Consider the following 6,000-nt stretch of genomic DNA (forward strand, 5'->3'; position numbering starts at 1 on the left):
CTCACAGAGGCATCAGGAGCTGAGAGGCCCATTGCAGAGGACACTTTCCACACCGGGCTGAGCCCTGGGCTAAGCACACTTTCCTTGTGCTGACCAAGGTGGTGGAAAGGAGGAAAAGTATCAACTTAAAAAGAGGGCATTTGGTGAAATTTAAAAATCAGGCATATAAATAGTAGAGACATAAAAGTTTAAAGTCATCTGCATTTGGGAAGGTAGAGTACACACTGAGGATCATAGAAATACAGATCTTCCAGCCACCACCTCCACCTCTTACATTTCTCATTGGTTTTGCAACTGTTAATTCTGTTATTTCACTTACTAAAATACCTACTAAAAATATTTTAGCTTACTAGAAATATTATTCACTTCCATACTGGGAATCCTGTACCAAATACGTGGATTTTGTATGAACATCATCATTTATTGCTGTAAAAATAAGGTCATTTTAATAACTCACCATGTGCTTGTCCTTGTACTCTGCAAGCAGTACCAAGTTCTCACCAAAGCTGAGTTTCCTGGCATATGCTAAAGCTTTCCATACATACATAGACATGTATGATTACTTCTTGTCCTTCTCCCTGGTTGATTTGGCAAGGAAAATGTGTCAAGTCAAACCCATGTTGGTTTAACACCTGTCAGGGCCAAAGGCAAAGCACATTCATGTCACTGTGCCTGCACTTGGGGACAGCGACAAAGGGGTAGCAACCAGAATAGCAGGGGGAAAGATACTAAAAGTCATTATTTTCTAGACATACTTCTACAAACCACACCCAAAGCTATCTGGATAATAAAATAATACTTTATTTTCCCAAACTGGCAAAGAAAAATAGCAAAGTGCTGATACTGACTCTGCAAATAGTCTCACTTCACTAACCAAAGATAATGGGAGCAGGAATAGCCCTGGGTGCCTGCATGGCATTTGGAAGATGAATAGCAGCACGAAGCATACTTTGTCCTGCAGCAATGGTGATCTGCAGAACTTCTGGAAAAAGGGACAAAAGATTTCTAGTAAAAGCAGAAAACCATCACTTTTATTCATCGTTTGAAACACTGCAACATTTTAGCTTCCCCTCTCAATCCTTGTTTGGTTTCAATCTTCTGATTTCTTTTCCCAAACATCACTTCAGGTACTTTTTCCTTAGTGGAGCTATCTCAACTATCCATCTTCCAATAGGCTAGAGATGGATCTGAAGGATTTATCCTAAGCCTACTGTACCAAAGAATCATCAGCAAAAGCTGCAGCTGCTATTTTAGCCCCAAACTGCTTGGAACTGGAAACAAATTATTTCCTAAGAAATTAATTATATATGCTGGAGAATGTAACACAAAGCTACTGAGAGTAGAAAAAGAACAAAGTCTGGAATATATGCACTGACACAGCAAGTTCTCTTAAAAGCTGAAGTAGTCTCTTTCCCAGAACACAGGCTGAAAGCTTTACTCAGTTGAAATCGAACTGAAATGTCAAGCCCCTGTGGGGCAGACTCTGCACACCTCTCCTCTCTGTACAACCACTTGTCTCCTCCCCAATACTGTTTAGATTTGAGCATTGCTTCACTTGGTATGCACTTTGCAGTAATTCAACATGTTTCTGAGTCAGACTGAGCTAATTAACCCTCACCCATTTTAAAGAAATGGGGCTGATTTGAGCTGAAAAATCAGGTGGTGGTTGTAGTTTTAAAGGTTTGGTTTCTTCTGTATTTACTTCTATCTTCATCTATAAAATACTCATTACGAGCACAAGGTCAAGATTATCACCAAATCTTCTAGCACAAAATGCTTCTAACATTAAAACAAATCAAATGACAGCCAAAGGGAAATCAGATTCTGACCAGATTTATATTTGAGAAGCAAACACGTGCAGCAAAGTGGTTACAGAGAAGTACATGTAATTCAGTAAAGACTGAGCTACTCTTACTAGGAGCTAAACACAGAAACAACCTGCAAGAACAAAGCCCCAGAGCTCCAAGTTAAGCCTACTCACCAATTCAGTTGCTGAAAAGGCAATGTTCATATCCACAGATATGCATTTTAATCATTTTGGCATATTGCATTGTCCAGAGGAGCACTTTATGTGAGAAAGCAGAAAAAGGCAGGCAGAGAGGGCAGGGGTAATCAGGGCAGACAGCCCTGGCAGCAGCTCTCCAGCAGCATCTAGTGGGGGGTGAGCACTTACCCAGCCCCTGCCCAACTGATTCCCCCTTTCCCCAAGATTCTCCATGGGGAACACCAAAAATTGTATGGTTTTTTTTGAGCCACACAGCCTATTTTTTGCTTATTTTCTAAGCACTGAAGTGCTGATCAGCATAAAATGTAAGGCAAGATGTTATACCAGGAATTAAAAAAACCTAAACAAAGCAGTGCTTTAAAGGGTGAAATCTGCCTTTGCAGAGGACCAGCTTAAGGATTATGTAGTTTTAAATCCTACTTAAACCTTATTTTGAAGAATTAGAGTGAAGCCCAAATAATGCAAAGGAGTAAACTTAACTTTGATGATGAATTATTCCCATAACATGCTCAAGATCCTAAGCTGTTTAGCAAAATACTATTAAAGCTCCCACGTTAGCATGAATAAAATCCTTTTGTTTAAGTTCTTTATCAGTAAAAACTCAATTAAGTACATTACCTGTCATCACCACAGAATAACTCAAATGCTCTGGTAAAGGAAACGCACATGGAGAAATATATGGGATTTTATAAAGTGCAACAGAACACTTAACATAATCATAGAATCATTGAATGGGGTGGGTTGGAAGGGTCCTCCAAAGGTCATCTGCAGTAAGCAGGGGCATCCTCAAATCAGGTTGCCCAGAGCCCTGTTAAGCCCCACTTTTGAGTTCTCCAGGGATGGGACCCCAACCATCTCCCCAGGTAATTGCTCCAGTGTTCCACCACCCTCATGGGAAAGAACATGTTGCTGACTTCCAATCTAAATCTTCTCTAATTTCAAAGTACTGCTCCTGGTCCTATCACTGCAGGCCTTTGCAAACAGTCCCTCTGCAGCCTTCTTGTAGCCCCCTTCAGGTACTGGAAAGCTGCTACTAGGTCTTCCCTGGAGCCTTCTCTTCTCCAGGCTGAACAACACCAGCTCCCTCAGCCTGTCCTTGTAGCAGAGGTGTTCCAACCCCCTGATTAGTTTGGTGGCCCTCCTCTGGACCTGCTACGTCATTCATTAATGAACAATTGACATTACTAAAAGTTCTGCAGTGCTCCAATAGCCACCATACCAAGAGTAACCCAATCAGACAACATTAATGTCCAGGCAAGGCATGGAAATTTACATTAAAACTTTGAGGGATACCTCGGACAAGGCAACAAAGCTATTTGGCAATGCTGCACAGATGATGAAAACTCCAAAGACTTCATGACTGCAATCATTTCTCATCATGATCCATTTTTTTACTTACCTAGCTGTACTCTGCTTGTCTAACAGAATCACTCTGCTTCATTTGAATTATGTCTTCACATTTATCTATAGCTGGTGGTATTACCTGATTAAATTGGAGTAGGACCCACATCTAACACCACCAGCAGCTCAGACACCTTATACACATTTAATACTTTCACAGTATAGTAACACAAATTAAGATTTCTTAGGGACTCCACATTTATCATGGACAGGACTGAAAAAAAAAGCATGACTACTGCAGGCCCTTGGCTTCAGAAAGATTACAGTCAAGAGCCTGTAAATAAATAAGTTTCTATACATACACTCCATCAGGTATTTGCATTTCAAGCTGTCAGCTTGGGACAGGATCCTTTTTTTACTCCTCAGAGGAAAATTTCTCCTACTTCACAGAAACAGTTATAACACCAGCCACAAAACCTACAGTTTCTTAGCAGTCAATTAAGGCTCTCTGGAGCCAAACTATTTGTGCTGTTTGTACACTGCGAAACACAATGGTGTTCCAATTCAAACCCAGGACTTCTAGGCGCTACTGCACTGCTGGCAATACAATAAATCACTAACTTTTGCCTTTTCCTTACAGTCACTTGAGTTGGTGAAAGGCTGGATGACTTATTTCCCTGCTGTCAGCCACCCAGTCTCCAGCAGAGATTAGATTTTATTCAGACAATGCTACTGTAGAGCTGTGATTAGATAAGGACCAGGTACAGGTGGTTTTGCTTACCTTCAGAAGTACACAGCTCAGAGCCTTGCACTTTTTGGGAGGACTATTTTTTTTGGTGGTAGTGGTGGGGTATTTGGGGTATTTCAGCAGCTTTTTCAGGCAGTACCAGTAAAGCCTGTAATGGCAATGAGAAACATGAAGTAGATAAACTAGAGCTTTTTAAGTTACAAAATTACATTAACTTCAGTCTTTGGTTCCATGTTACAAGCCATATGTTGAAATTCACAGTTTCTCTTTATAAATCTGAACCACATTTAGCAGAACAGCCAGCCATTGTGTAAGCCAGATCATGGAAATTCTGTTTGACTTTAAAACAAAATTGAGAAAGTGTTTCTATTTTCAGGTCATGTGTTATCAATCCTCTACATCAAAAATAGTCACATAACTATTTCTGCATACATTTTCAATTCATAGTCTAGCCTACATTCATTAAAGTAATACATACATTTTTACATTCAGAACTGAAGCACTGCCTTTGCCTCAGTTCATAACTCCAGGAACTTTTTTCCTGAGCTGACCACCTTACAAGGTCTTTAAACAAGGGAATACAGAAATTCAACATCTCATTTCTTGAGATACTCGCTTCGAGCAATTAAAAGCTAGTAGAAAAATAGAAAGCCAGAAGAAAACCACACAAACAAGGCAGGTGAAATTTAACTTTTATTTTTATGTTGATAAACCCCAAAGATCCCTCACAGCAGCAATAGATACAGAAGATATCTGCAGAAATGACACCTCTGTCTGCATACCCCAAGTACGCCAAGTGTGTAGGGACTGCATATTAACATGGTACAGGCACTGCTCAGTAGTAACAGAGATCAAGTTCCTTGGCCTACTTTAACCCATACTTTCCTTACTCTTGTAGGGTTCTCATACTATTAAAGATGACTGTTAATGAGTTGTCTGTATTGATTTTTGTTGTTGCAATTTAGAGACTTTATTAAATTCTCTACACAAAATGTATACACTCAGATATACCTTCCCACATTTTGTGATGGACAAAACCGTATCCAAAAGCTACAATTCAGGATGCAAATGTTAACTGCATTTAGCATCTCTAGCTGCACTAGAATATTTCTGTAGAGTAACAAAACACACCTCTCTGTTCAATAACACAAAGGATGCAAGGTTTAAAATGCACATTTCTATCTTGTATCCATACCTTTCTTTAATATATATATATATATTTATAGATATCTCTAAACCAAATCTCTACTATTTTACAATTAAATTAAAAAAACACATCCACAATTGGTCTAACTAAGTGATTTTGGTCTCAATACTTTAAACATTAGTTGTTCCATAAAAAATATACAATTCAATAACATGGCTGTACCAGCAACATGAGGCCTTCTGACAGAGGCCTGTGACTGATAATCAACCATGTAATTCAGTGCTCAATGTCATCTAACTGATAAATATTCATACTGCATTTTCCAGCTACCAGTATCTTTAAAATCCAAATGTCTCTTTGCAGGCTTACCATGCTTATAAACATGCAGAAAGCAATCACATTTCTCCCTTGCCCATAGCAATCACAGTTTTTCTTCTCCAACAGATCAACTGACAAAGCACAAACTTCATGCTGTCATTTTTAGCTCGTTAGCCTTTTCCTTTCTTTCACATACTGAATTATTTCACAGTGGATCACACTGCTCCCTATGAAGACTAGAGATTAGCAACATAGTAAGAACTGCACTTTTCAGTTTAAGCTTCCAAGGATCAAATTACTAACAGTCAATTAGGATGCATTCATAGCTGCCATCCAAGTGAACAAGACACCCAGCAGACAATCGAGTTAATTCTAGATACATACCAAAAAGTGATGGTTAAAATACAAAAAGAAAAAATTAAAACCAACCAGCCAACCATC

The sequence above is a fragment of the Dryobates pubescens genome, chromosome 22, assembly GCF_014839835.1.
Source record: "Dryobates pubescens isolate bDryPub1 chromosome 22, bDryPub1.pri, whole genome shotgun sequence".
In the NCBI taxonomy this organism is placed as follows: Eukaryota; Metazoa; Chordata; class Aves; order Piciformes; family Picidae; genus Dryobates; species Dryobates pubescens.